Below are 16,608 nucleotides of genomic sequence, written 5' to 3' on the forward strand. Positions count from 1 at the left end.
GGACGTGTGGCTATTATTCAAGTTGAATAAGAAAAGGTGACGGGTATAACCATTTTATTCCCGCTCGGTTTTGCAAAGTTAGGAGTTACGGACTCCGTTGCGCTATCTATCTTTCTAGGTCCTTGACTTAACCGAGAACATGGGCTAGGCATTTGAACAAACAGGTGGTGTGCAACAAGAGCCACCCATGAAACTAGAGGAGAGGAAGTTCCAGTAGCACTGTTGGGCATGTTAGAAAGTATTAGTATTGATCTAGGAGTCCTCATTAAACTATGTTTTCTTTCCTTGCACCTCAAGTCTTGTGTAATATATATGTGCCCTTTGAGCCTTCAATAGAGATAAGTTGATATCATAACATGGTATTAGAGCCTAGGTTTTAGGTCTCCAGACGCTGCAACTCATCCTCTCGAATTGATTTTTTTTTATCGTTCTTGTCACCCGCCAACTCTTCCTACATGGCCCAGCGCTGCACCTCTACCGGGTCGGCTTCTGCTGGGCTGGCTTCTCTTCTGCCTGGATCATGTCTTCTAGACCGAGTGGCCTCCGGGCTCGCAGCGGCCTCGTGCTGCCCTATGTTGGTTCCTCTACTCCCGGATGTCCTCCTGCATGCTATTGTGTTGGCACCCCGTCGCCGCCTGCTACTTTTAAGTTGCGTCGGGATTTTCCCCGAAGAGGAGGGGTGAAGCAATATAGTAGAGACAAGTATTTCCCTCAATGAGAACCAACGTTATCGAACCATTAGAAGCACCAAGCAAGTCTCATTGAACAGCACCTGCATAAACAAAAGAAAACACTTTCACCCAACGCGGGCAAGTGGGTCATCAATCCCTTTGAACTCATTACTTGCAAGGACTAAATCTTGCATAGGTAGATGGATAAATTGCAAAAGAAAATAAAAGATAACAAATTGCAGCAAGGTATTTTTAGTTTTTATAATATGATTAAAATTGACCCAAGGGCCACAGTTTTCACTAGAGACTTCTCTCTTGGACACATTTTGTATGATGCATCAACAACTTACTGTTGGACAATTGATAGAAAAATGCATAGTTATGACGTATTCATGGCAATGATCATGTATATAGGCATCACGTCAGTGACAAGTAGACCGACTCCTGCATACATATACTAATATTACTTAATCAATCGACCGTTATCCGGCATGCATCTATGGTACACTACAAGAAATATGTCAACTTATGACCTTCTGTCAGTGACCCTCGAAAAATTGGTCATAAATTTATGACCATTTTAGACCAATTGGTCAAAAGCTGTCTGGGGGGCTCTAAACCCTAAATCATAACGACCATTTTGGTCAGAAAGGTCATAATTTCATTAGAGGAAATGGTCATAAAGCAAACAGCGCTAGTCCGCTGCCTTATTTCTAGTTGTTAACGACCAATATAGATGGTCATAGCCTTGTAAATTGTGGTGGGTTGCTATGACTAGGCGCCACCTCATCAGTTTTGCCTATGTGTCATGTCCATGTGGCAGTTTTTGCCCTAGGTTGTGAAGCAACCTATATTTCTGTCATTCCCAAAATTCCCAAAAAATTCTCATTAATTCTTTGGGTCATATCTTCGTCAAATATGTAAAAAACCTTCCTTGCCTAGTTCAAAAATAATTCAACAATATTCATTTTCCTATTATGTTCACAACAATAGTTTGTGAAGGAAGTACCACTTTGACATGTCCAAATAGTATCCATTTTCTACAGTGCTTTCCTATGCCCAAATAACCATTCTCCACCAAATGCCAGCTCAATCCATTCATTATTTTGAGCCGAGCTTCAACATTCGTATTTATGTCCAATGTGGTAGTTTGCAAAGCAAGTACCACCTAGGCTCCTCCTTTTGAGCTGAAAATTTGTGAAGACGGTCTTCTTAGTAAATGATCATACTCAGCCAAAACACACGCCCATTAGCCATGTACATTTCATATACCGCTAATCAAACACTTGGCTGCTAATTCATGTTTGAGCATCGATCGGTCTCCTCATGAGAATCTTATGTTGTAATTTTCTTCCTAGCACCTACCTGGGGAGTGCCCAACCCACTAGACATGCCTAGGCCACCCAGAACACATGGCAACGCCACGGTCACGCGGTGACCACGCGGCGGGCATGCGAGTTTACGCGCTTTAGAGTTGGAGCCCTCGGCCACCGTCCAAACCTCGACGTATCATCACCAAACCATGTATTTATGATTAAATAGGTGCTTATGTAACTATAAATGATTTTTCTAAAAAATAAATAGCAAACTATGAGGCAGCTGCAGTTCAAATTTGACCCGCTTCCAACTGAATCGGCGGAAATTTGTCTTTTTCACGAGAGGTGGATCAAAACTTTTTACACCCAACCATTTTGTCAATTTTGCAATAAATATGTCCTAGTATTTTAGAAAAAATGAATTGGTCCAATTTTACAACAATTATTTTGGAGGTCCTTCACAAAAAAACTCCTTTTGGGCACTCGAAAAATGGAAAATGGTTTTTTTGTCCAAAGAAAATGAAAACTTCCTTAGGCAACATTGTTTGTCATTCCAATATGCACCCTTGTGCACAATATGAGACCATTTGAACAAACTATGTCATGAATGTGACCATAAGATTGATCATTTGGCTTGAAAGCCATTGATCTCCACACGTGATAGCTCGTTTCTGAGAACACTTTTTTTAAAATAATTGCCGTATTACAAGTTTGTTATTTTTCCTAGGAACTTGGCCACATATAATGATACAATGCGAAGGTTTCACAATTTTTTATTTTTTATTTTGAATTTTTTATGCCCGTTTCAAAATGCGGTCAAAACGACGGGAATGACCGTTCCTAGCTAGTGGTTGAATCTTGGAATTTTTTTGGTGTTTCTATGATTAAATAGATACTTATGTACCTAGAAATGTTTTTTGGAAAAAATAAATAGCAAACTATGAGGCAGCTGCAGTTCAAATTTGACCCGCTTCCTTCTAAATCGACGAAAATTTGTCTTTTTCACCAGAGGTGGATCAAAACTTTTTACACCCAACCATTTGGTCAATTGTACATTAAATATGGCCTAGTATTTTAGAAAAATTATTTGGTCCAATTTTGCAAGAATTATTTGGTAGGTTCTTCACAAAAAAAAACCTCATTTGGGGCACTTGGAAAATGGAAAATGAATTTTCCGTGCACAGAAAATGAAAACTTCTTTAGGCAACATTATTTGCCATTCCAAGATGCACCCCTTTGCACAATATGAGATCATTTGAACAAACTATGCCACGAATGTGGCCATAAGATTGATCATTTGGCTTGAAAGCCATGAATCTTCACGCATGATAGCTCATTTCTGATAATACTTTTTTAAAATAATTTTTGTATTACAAGTTTATTATTTTTCCTGGAAACTTGGTCACATATAATGACACAATGCGAAGGTTTTCCAATTTTTTGATTTTTTTGAATTTTTTATGCCCGTTTCAAAATGCGGTCAAAACGTTGGGCTCGACCGTTCCTAGCTAGTGGTTGAATCTTGGAAAACTTTTGATATTTCTCTGATTAAATAGATACTTATGTACCTAGAAATGATTTTTGGAAAAAATAAAGAGGAAACAATGAGGCAGCTGCAGTTCAAATTTGACCCGCTTCCAACTGAATCGGCAGGAATTTTTCTTTTTCACCAGAGGTGGATAAAAACTTTTTACACCCAACTATTTGGTCAATTGTGCATTAAATATGGCCTAGTATTTTATAAAAATGATTTGGTCCAATTTTGCAACAATTATTTGGTTGGTCCTTCACAAAAAAACCTCATTTCGGGCACTCAGAAAATGGAAAATGATTTTTTGTCCAAAGAAAATGAAAGTTTCCTTAGGCAACATTGTTTGCCATTCCAGTATGCACCTTGTGCACAATATGAGATCATCTGAACAAACTATGCCATGAATGTGGCTATAAGATTGATCATTTGGCTTGAAAGCCATTGATCTCCACACATGATAGCTCATTTCTGAGAACACTTTTTTAAAAGAATTGTCGTATTATAAGTTTATTATTTTTCCTTGTAACTTGGTCACATATAATGACACAATGCGAAGGTTTTATAATTTTTTGATTTTTTTCTGGAATTTTTATGCCCGTTTCAAATTGACCGTTCCTAGCTAGTGGTTGAATCTTGGAAAAAAAATTTATGTTCTCTTATTAAATAGATACTTATGTACCTAGAAATGATTTTTGGAAAAAATAAAAAGCAAACTATGAGGCAGCCGCAGTTCAAATTTGACCCGCTTCCAGCTAAATCGACGGAAATTTGTCTTTTTCACCAGAGGTGGATCGAATCTTTTGACACCCAACCATTTGGTCAATTGTGCATTAAATATGTCCTAGTATTTTAGAAAATTGATTTGATCCAATTTTGCAACAAATATATTATAGGTCCTTCACAAAAAAACTCATTTTGGACACTCGAAAAATGAAAAAATGATTTAAGAGAACTCATTTCTCATAACTCTTTAAAAAATATTTGTCTTATTTCAGTTTGTGATTATTCCTGAAAACTATAGTCAAATTTGCTGACACAATGAGAAGTTTTTTTTTCATATTTTCAGGTCATAATAAAATAGCTAACATGATTTAACACCTTACTTTTAGTCAATTATGACCAATTTAAATGGTCAAAATATCATACCTGTATACCACGTTTTGATTGGTCCAAAGGCCTCTCACGTGGATCATGGATAAACCACCGTCGGATCCTCCTGGATCCAACGGCCCTCACCTCACCCACCGCGAGCTACCCCTCAAAAAAAACCACCGCACACCACTCCACTCTCTCCCCACGCACCAAACCCTAGCGCTCTCACCCTCTCCCTCTCTCTGGATCCACCGCCGCCGCACACCACTCCTCCTTCTAGATCCCCCGTCGCCGCCCCCAACCTCACTCCCTCCCTCTGGATCTCGACGCGCCGCCGCCCCCGCCCCACTCCTCCGGCGTTCCCCCCACATGGTCACCGCTCGGCCCTCCCCATGGCGCTCCTGATCCAGATCCCTTCCCTCCCCACTCTCAGATCCAACTGGCCCGAGAAGGAGGCCGTCGTGGACATGGTCACCACCACCAACCGCGAGTGGGGGTCCTGGTCTTCTCCCTCGTCGTCCTCGGCGGCGGCATCTGGCTGAGCCACCGGACGCGACGCCGGCTCGTCTTCATCGTCTTCTCCTTCGTCGTCACCAACTGCGACACCGGCTCTGTCATCTCTGGCCGCGGGTACTCCAGCTAGAGCAGCCACCAACGATGGTGACGGCGAGGCTAGAAGCCGCCGGATCCGGGATCAGGGCGGCCCATAGCCCCTCCTCCCGTGAGATCCGGGACACAAACACCCATCTGGATCGAGTAGCTCCTCTCCCCATCCGGATCGAGCAGTTCCACCGGGCTCTCCTCTGGCCGCTGCACCGTCTCCATCGAGATTTGGTGCTCCTCACCCGACCCACCCCGCTCGTCCCCGCGCTCTTCGTCATCGGCGACTCCACGTTCGACGTCGGCACCAACAAGTACCTCGGCACGCTCGCCCGCGGCGACCGCGAGCCCTACGGGCGGGACTTCGACACCCACTGCCCCACCGGACGCTTCTCCAACGGCCGCATCCCCGTCGACTACCTCAGTGCGTCGCTCACGACCTCGTCTCTGCTCCGTGTAATCTTCTGTCACTGCTGTGGTCTGAATCCGCAGGAATATGGCAGCCCCATGTGATGTTCCTAGTTTCCCTTCTCTTGATTTCTGATCCCTTTTGTTGTTGTACCAAAGTGGAGAAGCTGGGGCTTCCCTTCGTGCCTACGTACCTGGAGCAGAGCATGCGCATGGGCGGCGGCGGTGTTGGCCTCAAGAGAAGGGAGCTGGCGGGGAGGCCCGGGACGTGGGGCGGGCTCTGGCTGCGGCTCGGCCAGGCCGCGCTCGCCGCCGCCTCCATCGCCGTCATGGTAACCTTCCTGTCTTGTTTGGGAGGTTTTTTCCTGGGCGGAGTACCGTCTACTAGTCTGTTAATCTGTGAGCGATGGATAGTTTAATCACGAGGGGCTTTGTTAATCCGTGAGTAGTCAACCAGATTATTGAGATATTTGGTTAGAGAATCTAAGTTAACCATCACTATCCTGTGAGACATGTGCTTGAGGAAATATGTAGGTTTGAACTTGTAATGAGTGGCGATTTTATTACAAGAGTGCTCTTGCACGGGTGAGTATTGTCCAAAACTAATGGTTGAGAGCCCCTCAAGGCCAAATTTGGCCTTCTGTAGGCCATGTGGTGTGGGTGCATGGTGGTGGTAATTCCTAGATTCAGCAACAAATTAGTGCAATCGTGGCTTGTTTCCAGACTTGTATTAACACAGCATTCCCCTTTTAAAATTTCTACTGCTAATGGCATTTCAGTTTTGTAATGAGCTCTTTGTCTCTTTCGAGTTTCAGCTATCTGATTGCGTCGATGGGATTGCAAGCGCTGTGGATCTTGGGACTTGCATGTCTTGATGGATACGTCCTTAAAGTCAAAAGAGATCTCAACAATGCTATTTTAGTGAGCTTATTTGTTGTCGGAGACTGGGTAATGATGAAAGACTGCCACGATTAAGTTCAAAAACGATAGTATGTGCTACATTCGATCCTGGGTTGTATAACATATTTGTTACTGCAGGTCACCCATCCACGAGGAGCAGAAGGAGGGACGCATCTAGTTGGCCATCAAGGACCTGCTCTGCTCCTCTTCCTTGACCATCTGTACCACCACGTTTTCGGGCTTCCAAGGCGCTCCAGCACACCGCCGTCATGCCTCCTCTGCTCTTCGGGCTTGTACCAATCGCTCGCCCCTTCAGGTACACACGTCTCCTGCTATTATCTCAACCCTGTGAGTGCCAACTTGCCTCTTTCCTGCGGAGAGTGTTGACTGAATTGCTTCTGATACATGTATGTGTGTGTGTGCAGCCCAAGCCTTGCAGCAGCCGACGTGGGTTCAGGTGTCCCCCTCCCCTGATGGCTATAAATCTGCCATGCTCTACTAATTCTATGTGAGCACTGTTAGGCGTCCATTTGTATTTGCAAATTAGCAACAGCTTGCAGAATATGTGTCGTCCAAAGCATTGCCTTAATACGATATGCGTATCATTAGCTGATATCCATATGGAGATAGTTTAGTAGAGGAAGAAATAAACACCTATGTTTCTTGGTTCATGAAATTGCATTGGAGAGATGGGTCTATATATATAGGCGATACATTACACTAGTTGAATTTGACCATGCACCAACTCCAACAAGTCATACATGCATGCCAATTGTTATTAGCTTCAAAACCTAGTCGATGCCTTCTTGCACTAGGTACACCCCTGAATTTTTGTCATTTACAACCTGATCGATGTACAACCTATTTGCTTGAAAGTAATTTTAGTTGTTTCTTTGTTGGAGCGCTAAGACTATGCGTGGAACAATTAGTTTTTATTATCTCAAACTACCGTCGTGTGATTATGCAGGTGCCTAGTTTGTTTTTATTATGTAAAACTACCTCCCTGGTATGCTTCCCTATTACTACTATATCATCATGGCAAAGCTAACATCTCATTGTGCTCTTTTTCATTTCAGAAGTCAGCCTCCGGCCATGGCGGATCTGCAGACGCTGCTGGTGCAACCAAAGAGGAAGAAGGTTCTGGTGGACTACCTGCTACGGTTTGCTTCAGATCGTGCGGATAGGAGGTGGATGCCCGCACGGATCCGGCGTCTCCGACCTTGGCATCCACAAGGAGGAGCGGCGACAATTACATACCCAACCATGGGGCAGCAGCAATTCATGGTTGAGCCTCCCTCTACCTCTCTCGTGTTCCCTGATTTTGCTACTGCTCTAAATTCACTTTCAGTTGACTGAATCTAGTGTTACTGCTGTCAGTCCCTAGTCCCTAGTGCTACTGCTCTAAATTCACTTGCATGTTTGACTAAATTCACTTGGTATTGCACTGCTTGCCAAATTGAGTTGCTTTCTCGCTGCCAAAAAAAGTCAATACTCCCTAGTGTTGAATCGGTATTTACATGCTTGCAAATATTGGTCTGAATCTGCGATGCTCCCTAAAGTTGACTAAATCTCATGGATTAGATTTCATTTTACCAATTGGCCTGAATCTATTTATACGCTTTACTGAATTTTGCTTGGTGCTGTCGCCGTCGAACTCTCATGCTGAATCAGTTGGACAGTGCATTCTTTGCCAGTTCATTTTACCAATTCATGCTGAATTGTTGTTTAGTTGTAATTCCTTTTACTGTCCCATGCACAAGTGATATTCATGTCCAGCCAAATGATATCTTGTGCTTTCCAAAGTGATATGTACCCAACTGCTTATATATGTATTTTGTTCTTAACTGTAGATTTCCTCTCACAGTAGCTCCATGCAAAAGAAGGTTGAAAGGATAAGGAGAAGGACTGAAGGAGGTCCATGTTGAAGAAGGTCGACAGAAGCAGTAGAGCTTGTAATATTGTCATTGCCATTGTATTTGTGTTGTATGATGTATCCGCGTTTACCCACAAAAAAATGTATTCACGTTGTAATAATGTGATTGCCATTCTGGCTACTATTTCAAGCAGTGTATTTTGCCAGTGCTGATTTAGATATTTATTACTTATTTACTATGAAATGAAATCTAAAGAACTTGACCCTGACAACCGGGTCCTATTACTAGAAATTGACAATTGGGACCAATCTTCTGAGAAAAAGAAAAATTGAAACTCTTGGGACAAATGTAAAACAGTGGAAAATAAAATGGCAAAAAATAAAAGATCATACGCTGTAAAAGGCTGCATCTAGAAATAAAAAGGCTGAATTGATGGGCCAGCCCATGTAGCTAGCAAAAATTAATAGGAAAAATAAATATTAAAAAGGCTGAATTAATGGGCTCGACCCATATAAACACTGAATTGGACCGGGCTGAATCTTGTGCCACGTCAGATTGCCACGCTGGATGCCTACGTGGCCTGGGGAGGTTGCTAGTGACCAAAACAAAACAGTAGACGTATTTTGGTCGTAAACGTCTTTGACCATTCCAGAAGAAAGGTCGCTATAGTCAGTTTATGACCGCCAGCTTTTGATCTTCTGTTTTTTGTCACAAAAAGGTCGCAAATGAAAAACCATGACCTTTCAGTGACCAATAGTGGTGATCACAAGTTGACATATTTCTTGTAGTGGTATTAAGTTCATGACAAACAGAGTAATGCCTTAAGCAAGATGACATGATGTAGACAAAGTAAACTCATGCAATATGATTAAACCCCGTCGTTTTACCCTTAATGATAACAATACAATACGTGCCTTGCTACCCTTCTATCATTGGGTCAGGACACTGCAAGATTGAACCCATCACAAATCACCTCTCCCACCGAAGATAAATCAATCTAGTTGACCAAACCAAACGAATAAATCATAAAGAAATACAAAGATATAACAAGCATGCATAATAAAGTTCAGAAAAGACTCCATTACTTTCAATGAATAATCTGACCATAAAACCACAATTTATCGGATCCCAAACAAACACACCGCAAAGGAAGATTGCATCGGATAGAATTCCAAGAAGATCGAGGGGAACACTGTATTGGTAATCAAAGAGAGAGAAGAATCCATCTAGCTACTACCTACGGATCCGTAGGTCTATGGTGAACTACTCACACATCATCGGAAAGGCAGCAAGATTTATATACAAGCCCTCTGAGATCGATTTTCCCTCTGGCAGAGTACTAGAAAGGCCTCCTGATGGGATCGTGGAAGAACAAAGAGTTGCGGCGGCGGAAAAAGTGTTTCGAGTGTATCTCTGGTGGTTTGGGAATATATGTGAATTTATATAGTCTGAATAAGATCAAGCGGAGCTGCGTGGGGCCCACGAGCTCAGGGGCCTCCCAAGGCACGCCCTGTGAGCTCATGGCTCTCTCGTAGCACGTATGGTCTTCTCCCGAAGCTTTTAGGGTCCCTTTTTGTCTATAAAAAATCACTGTAATGTTTCATCGTGTTTGGACTTCGTTAGATATTTACTGCCTCGTGGCCCTCTCAGGCATCGTCTCGCGTTTATTTTTCTTCCCAAAAATTACATATATTCCAAAAAAATCTGTCAGCTTTTATCCCGTTTAGACTCCGTTTGATATGGATTTACTGTGAAACAAAAAACATGCAACCATACCCATGTAAGTGAAAATGAAAATGATTGGGGCAGGCAAGTATGGCTACATACCCATGTAACCCACGTGATGACAGAATGATTAGTAGTAGAGCTTGCCGGTCACGTTGTTAGCCACTCGGGCCCCTTCAACACCACCATCCGGAGAACCCACATCCATCGGAGATCGGACAATTGTAAAATTGGGAGCTCGAGGGGCACCTGAGTGAGCAGATTGGGGACTATCCCGACTGATTTAGCGGCATGCAACTGAATATGGAAGGATGGATCTGGGGACGAGGAGGACGGATCCAAGGAGGCCGTGCTCGAGGAAGCTGTCGACCATGACGGCGGCACATCTCAGCAGCGGTGCACACCAGGCCGCCCCAATCGCTCAGCGACCACCGCAGCGTCGAGACCACGCCGCCGAGCAGCACGGCGCTCCGCGAGCAAAATCGCGCCGTGCCAAATCACGGAGCACCACGCCGCCATATCCCCGTATGTTGTTCGCCGTCGATAATCACGAACCGCTGGCAGCCTTTTTTTTCTAACTCAAGAAAAGAAAAGGACGTGGATGGGAACGTGGGCATATAAACGTAAAATTAGATAGATACCGGTGTAATTTTACAGCCTGGACGTAGGCCTGTGCGGCTCAGTGCGTGGCATCGTTAATTAATTATTACTAGAAGAACGTCCGTGCGTTGCAATGGGGCCACATTAATTTTAAGAGTTCAATATTAATATTCTCATACATATCAAGTGACATTGACGATCTTTTTTACCATCAAATCCTCACACACACTCTCTCCCTCCCTCTTCCTCACTCTCTCTTTCCATCTCTCTCTCTAACACACACACATATCCATCTTATTGGGTACGGGACCATAATCCATCTATTTCACACACACACGCTACGGGCTACAATGCATATAAATGAACCAGATAAAGGATTAACGTCGTCTTCAAGGTCGAAACTCATTGCTCCCTCGTATGTTATGCCGACGTCAAACGGACGATAGCAGGCTCCCCAAAATTCAATAGTCTCAATAGTCCAAGCTCCCCCAAATCCAGCCCATAAGTTGAGGAGAAATATGGTTACCCAATTTATTCTTATCTCTAACACATGGTCCCAACACAAAAAACTCCACTTCACAAGGGGCCTTTATGTTTTCCTGGCAAAACCTCCCCTTCTCACTCGACATTTCTCACTGGAGCCCTCTTCTTTAAAACAGGATGATGTCTGCCTCATCTTCGCCATGATACCCTCTCTTCAAACACTGTACTTCTCCACGGACCGCCAACGAGTCCCCCGCCAAGCGCCCCGTGCTCCGCCCTGATCACGTCCCGGTGTTAGTGCCAATTCACCACCACCATCAAGGGGAGGAGGCATGCACCACCCATGATGCGCCCCTCCCCCGAAAGAAGGCAGATCCAATTTCTCCACCTTTCGAAAAATAATTTATTATTCTATTAGTAGTCTTCCTTCACAGGACCCTGCTCTAGCATTCTCATTGGTAAAATAGTTCATATAAACATGTTGCTAGAGAATAACAAACCAATGTAATCATCAATCAAATATGTTTCATTTAACTCTCTTTATTTATGTCACACATGTTATTAAGAATACAAGCTATAATCTTTCTCCATGTTCTTTTGCTCATCAGATTCTCTGAAGCCACCATGTCATCACATTGTCATGTGAGTAACTTTTACTACTCCGACACAATTCCACCATGGTTCCTATCACCTCGACGCCATCTTGACCGGTTTCCCCCGCCCCCTCGTCACATTCGGCTACGCCATTGTTCTATCATTTGCTTACTCCATATCATTTCGCCATCATGTGCACACCCTTTTCCTAATCCTCTAAATTTATACCATGGCCCCCATCTCCTCTCCTCCAAATCCTCTTCCATTCCTCTTCTCGCAGCAAGCTTGTTGTATCTTGGCTAGCTTCACTCCTATGTATGTGCTCACATCACCATCATATGTACATCTTCTCCTACTCCACCTATTAGCTATGCCTACGGCTACCCCACAATTGATGTGTCCTCTACCTAATTGAGCATCATCCCAAGTAGCATCACTCATCATTACATCCTAATCGAGCATAATTTTTTGTAAGCATCATTTTCTTTTACGCGGAACAATCTATTATCCATTGGACAATTTTAAAATGAATGTACACATTCTGCTTTACTGAATCTCAAAACTATCATGAGTGAATATTCTTCCAGAATGGACTTGATTTCTTAAATAATACACTTGCAATGGTGTGTACCAGATAAAAATGATTAAAAGGAAGCATTTCCCAGTGGTAACCGTAAAATAAACACTGCAAATCGAGTGATAGAAATTTCAGATTTATTGAAGCCTGGCACTTGAAAGCTGGAGTAGTACGCACAGAAAGAAAAATTATTTTATGTTTTCCTAAAAAAGTCTCCCATGAACACATTGCACGAATGAGCAGGAAGACAGAGTGCAAACTTATATGTACACTAACTGGTCCGTTCATCCATTTTGAATAGACCAGCTACAAAAGCTCACTTGGTTCATTCTCGCCAGAATTCACTGACATGATAATCAAACATGTCATGCAGTGTCCCCACACCCGGCGCATCCAACCTGACAATTAAGTGCACACAAAAATGGTTTCGCTATCCCATAAATAAGACCAACAAAATTTAGCATCTTTACAGGAAAATACACCTATATATATTTCTGGGGTTTCTTACAAAGAAAATCATGGGAAGTAACTAAAAGAAGGTTAACATAGAGCTAACAGATATGAACAAACCAGACAATAAATGCATAGCGTCTGGGGAACGAAACCACTACCAGATACATGGTATCGCATGAGTGCCTGCCCTTCCTCTAGCCTGCAACATCTGGGAGCTGCATATATGCTTTCAGATTTGTGCTAATTCTGCAAATTCAGAATATGCCCAAAGACATTGTACATAGGTTTAGTTCTTTGCGATCCAATATATTCAGGAAAGAACAGTTTTAGTTCCATAGAGAAGGAATAAAAAAATTCGACCAAGACACCATCAGCCTGCTTATGCGATCAACATATAATTACTGGATTTCAACTTAAATAAATTCTTTGGAGATGATGTGCTAGCTATAAAGGGAATGACATTTGAGATGGTATACTGAGTCAATCAAACAACAAAAAGGAAGAACAAAATTGCTGTATTACATATTTACATGCAGTCACGTTGGGCACAAACTGAAAAATGAGTTCGTGATAAGATAACATAAGCCTGTCGTAGTTAAATATAACGGAGACGCACACAGAAGCTCTTCGCAGTTCACCGGATGAAATAGTTGGGTGTTCTGGATAGGTGGACTCCCGGTTGTGCCCAGCTGCGGCAACTGCCACACCCCACTGCCACCGGACGGCGCCCCCATCCAGGAATACACAAGTTGCCCCACGCCAACCAAGATCTTTCAAATCTTCTCTAGCATTGTCATCGCAAAAGGACTTTCATCAGTGGCTCGCTGACAATCTCCCCCAAACCCTACAAGAGATTCAAGGAAGTTTAAACTTCCATTTTGCACATGTGCAATTGAGTCACTCACCTTGCTAGATTATGTCAGATCTATTATCCATATTTAAGCCCTCCGAATTATTGTATTTTCCTGGCAAAATAATGGATCAACAAGTTTGTCCCTTCATATTGTCAAACACGGGCTGACGGGACCATCTACTTTGGTCGTTCAAATTATAAAACGCAATCATGATGTTGAAATCTCATCTCATTCCATCACGTGAGCTTTTCCCAGTTTTTTTAAAGAGCTTTTCTCAGTTTTGGACAAACTGAATGACGGTGACGATTTGTATATTGTAGGTTTTCCTTCATTACGCTTCACTGGTTAGATGGGAGAGTGCGCTGTGCCCCTATGTTCAACCCCAAAAACCTAGATTCAAGGTTGTAGGTCATAGTAGTTGTCATCACTCGCAAGCTTGCTTGTGCACTTTAAAAAACTGTATGACGAAGCACATCAAGAGAAGCAAAGGTGCTCTCAAGTTGTTATGCATATCATATAGCACATGTAGGACAACAAAATGACAGCCATCAAGGAAAATATATAATTACCAAAATCAACCCCAAATCAGCACTCCCCTCGCCATCTATGTATCAGACTACTTGGAACTGAACTGTATGTAAAGCAAGATTTAAGTGTTGATCATTAGTCCTCAGTGTCCCGTGTGTTCTCCATCATGCTCCTGACTTTACTGTCATACTCTAGTTCGTAGTCTAAATTCAGTTACTGGTTGCACTCACCCCTAAGTGAACACTAAAAGTTTTAACAGGATAAATCACACATATATATCATTTCCTTAGTCAATAGAGTCCTGGAACTGTGTCACAAGATCCCGACAAAACTGACCGGAGTTTTCGTAGTTGTCTGAAACTTTTCATGTCTGGTTCGCTACTACTCACAGTTCTTTCCTGGATTCAATAAACCCCATGAAAGCAGACCATTTCTTGGGGTAAACAACTGAAAATAAGGTTGTAAAATTCATCAAAATCATCTAGAGCAAACAGTATGACATACTTTTTGCACAAGTACTGTAAAAACAAGTATTACCTGTCCTAGCCTTTTGGCTTGAACTGAAAAAACAGTATGACATACTTTTTTACTCCTACAACTACCTTCGTGATGATCGAATGAAAGTGTCGCAGACACTATGCACATTTATTTTGTTGGATTGTGCAGATCCAATTGAGCAGTCCCTAAAGCTGGAAGGATTATAGTTGAAAAAAAATACCTGGATAGCCTTTGTTGTGATACTACTTGCTTTATTGTCAATGAGGAAGTGCTAGAAGTATGAGAAAAATCCCAGTATACCATCAATTATTGATTACTTGTCAGACCCAAGAAAGCATTCACACCTCCAAGATGTTTGTTAGACTGTTAACATAGCATGAATTCACTTCAGATTACTCCTTTCTGTACATATAATTAGATAAAAGAGAATACTGGTTATGAACTATATTCATAATATGAATGACAGTGTGAATCTCTCGGCAGAATTATGAAGCAAATATTGGTTAGGAACCAAGGTTAAAAGCAAACCTCGCATATGATAATATTGCTATTCTTTTCTTCTTCATTTCCATTTTTTTCTTCAGTCCATAAGTGCATGAACTGAACAACCAAATCAGATTTAAGCAGAAATAGAACAATAGAGGGGTTGGGTGCAGATCATCCAGTTTTAAACATCAAGAACTGGAATTTGCAAAAACAGTAATCTACCTGGCGATGTTGGATGTCGTCCACCGGAGGAGATGGAGGAGCATGTCCCGATGTCCCAATGGAAACTCCTTGACCTCTCAAGTCCATCTACCAAACACGTAAAAATTCCTCAAATCATCTCCAATTGGCATGTCAATCGACATGTTCTTGCTTCCTGACCGGCTCAAAAGAAAATTCAAAGAGAAAATAGAGAGGAACGTGAGTTGTAACCATTGACAGAAGACGCTTGTGAGGGCCAGTGCGGCACAGCGAGCCGGCGTCGGCAACAGCAAGGGCGCGTCCACCAGCCGCGAGAGCCAAACTGGTCGGGCGCCGCGGGGGCAGCGCGTCGATGGGCGGTCGAGCCGTTGCGGAGGGTGGCGGGGCTCGGACGCGGGGACGGGGATTTCCTGCGCCGATTAGCTCCCATCCGTGGATGGACGCGGATCAGGTGGAGGACGGCGCGCTGATGCCGCCGTGGATCTGGGCGCTCCCTCTCCCTTCCCTTGTCTTGCCTTCCCTTCCCTTCCCTTGGGAGAGGAATAGAAGGTTGGGGGCGACGGCACAGGGGGGCGAGGAGATCGCCGGCGGCGGGGTTGGATTGGGGTGCGGTGGCGGCGGCGGCTGCGACTGGAGACGGGAGAGGAGGTAGGGCTAGCGAGGGATTCGTTCTGTCGCGACGCTAAAACCAGCGGAGGTGAGGTGGTGGACGGAACAAAAAAATCTACGAAGGTTAACCGACGAAAAAAAACCGGACGAAAGTGGTGGGACGAAAATTGACCGACAGAGACTATCAACTGCTTCATTAGGAGTAGAGAAAACATCAGGCTCGATCGCTGGACTAGGGTGAGAAATAAGTAATTCCTCACCCAGGGTGTCTAATATAGTGTGTGTGTGTATACCTGAGCGGACTATGTTCGGTCGCCGGAGCCATCATCACGGTCTCCTTTTTGCACCGGCATTCGGTCACCGAAGCCATCATAATTATGTCTTTCCTCCTCCATTGTTCGATCACCGTAGCCTACTTCTTCACCCTGTCCTTCTAGACCATCATTGTCGTTAAGATACAACAAGACATCACCTCCGGGTAAGATTATGTCCCCCAACACCTCTTCTGCTGCCTCGTCTCGTCCGTGCTCCATTGTTTCTGCAAATATTACAACATGGAAATTATTATACAAACATGACAGCGGGTGGATATATTAGTGGCAAACGTA

At 43.3% G+C, this 16,608-nt stretch overlaps 1 long non-coding RNA gene across 5 annotated transcripts; it reads right to left on the reverse strand.

The window, feature by feature from the left end:
• Positions 1-12,494: 12,494 nt before the first annotated feature.
• LOC123087419 (uncharacterized) lies at positions 12,495-16,079 on the reverse strand. 5 transcript variants are annotated; one of them, XR_006441345.1, is made up of 5 exons: positions 15,623-16,079; positions 15,413-15,499; positions 15,233-15,304; positions 14,543-15,106; positions 12,495-13,668 (listed from the first exon to the last, which is right to left on the reverse strand). It is a non-coding gene; the product is annotated as an uncharacterized lncRNA (long non-coding RNA). The 5 variants fall into 5 exon arrangements; XR_006441346.1 differs by having other exon boundaries at positions 14,543-15,304; XR_006441344.1 differs by having other exon boundaries at positions 14,543-15,499.
• Between the last annotated feature and the right edge of the window lie 529 nt (positions 16,080-16,608).

The sequence above is a fragment of the Triticum aestivum genome, chromosome 4A, assembly GCF_018294505.1.
Source record: "Triticum aestivum cultivar Chinese Spring chromosome 4A, IWGSC CS RefSeq v2.1, whole genome shotgun sequence".
Taxonomy (NCBI): Eukaryota; Viridiplantae; Streptophyta; class Magnoliopsida; order Poales; family Poaceae; genus Triticum; species Triticum aestivum.